General features: G+C 50.8%; 1 protein-coding gene across 1 annotated transcript in view; it reads right to left on the minus strand.

The window, feature by feature from the left end:
* Nucleotides 1-397, minus strand: part of GCS2alpha (glucosidase 2 subunit alpha) — a 153,924-nt gene extending 153,527 nt beyond the window's left edge. The window contains exon 1 of the mRNA XM_065238214.1: nucleotides 393-397. The gene's annotated coding sequence lies outside the window, so the exon portion shown is untranslated. The remainder of the gene's footprint in view (nucleotides 1-392) is intronic.
* Between the last annotated feature and the right edge of the window lie 514 nt (nucleotides 398-911).

The following is a 911-nucleotide window of genomic DNA, read 5'->3' on the forward strand; positions in this document are numbered from 1 at the left end:
CACACTGTCCAGTTCATATTTGCCATTAGCGACGTACTGCAGAAAGTAACGTCGATAATGGATTCCCTACCATCTTTGCGGAAGGTGCTGATGGTTCCTTCGTTGGCCAGACTGACGTTCAACTTTGCCAGAGCTTCCAGCAGGCTATACCCTCTTGCGTTGGTACATCTGCTCCCCCAATCCACTGCCCAAGCATTGAAGTCTCCTGCGATGACGACTGGTCTCCGTCCAATGAGCTCTTCGGTGAGCCCATCTAGCATCTGGTGGAACTGCTCAATTGTCCATCTCGGGGGTGCGTAGCAACTACATACAAAGATTCCATTGATTTTGGCGATCACGAAACCTTCATATGAGCTTGCCACCACTTGTTGTATGGGATACCTGCCCATGACTTGTATGGCCGCCATTCCTGCTCTATCCGCCACCCAGTTACCATTATCGAGAGGGACTCGGTATGGCTCTGCAATGATTGCAACGTCGCACTTTGTTTCCGTTGTTGACTGCCACAACAGTTGCTGTGCTGTGTTACAATGATTGAGATTTATTTGGGTTACCTTCATTATTGCTGGCCCACCATCGCCTTCTTGAACTCAGGGCACCTGAAACTTCCCGTCACATGGCCATTTCCGTCCTCCTTTTTGCAGAGCATGCACCTCGGTTGCTTTGTACAGTCTTTTGCAACGTGCCCCTTCTCTCCGCATTTCCTGCACAGATCAGATCTGTCAGGGCCTTTGCAGTGTCTCGCCTGGTGACCGAAGCCCATGCATTTGTAGCATCTCTCCATTTTCTTAGATACCCGAGGAATAGCTTTCAACGGGCACACTGACCACCCAACCTTGATTCGGCCAGTCTTCAGCAGCTCGTTAGCTGCGTCCGAAGAAAGTCGTATCAACGCCGTCTGCGTGCCACCA

Source organism: Ochlerotatus camptorhynchus, unplaced genomic scaffold (genome assembly GCF_037179485.1).
Source record: "Ochlerotatus camptorhynchus isolate MF236.1 unplaced genomic scaffold, CSIRO-AGI_Acam_v1.1 ptg000738l, whole genome shotgun sequence".
Lineage (NCBI taxonomy): Eukaryota > Metazoa > Arthropoda > Insecta > Diptera > Culicidae > Ochlerotatus > Ochlerotatus camptorhynchus.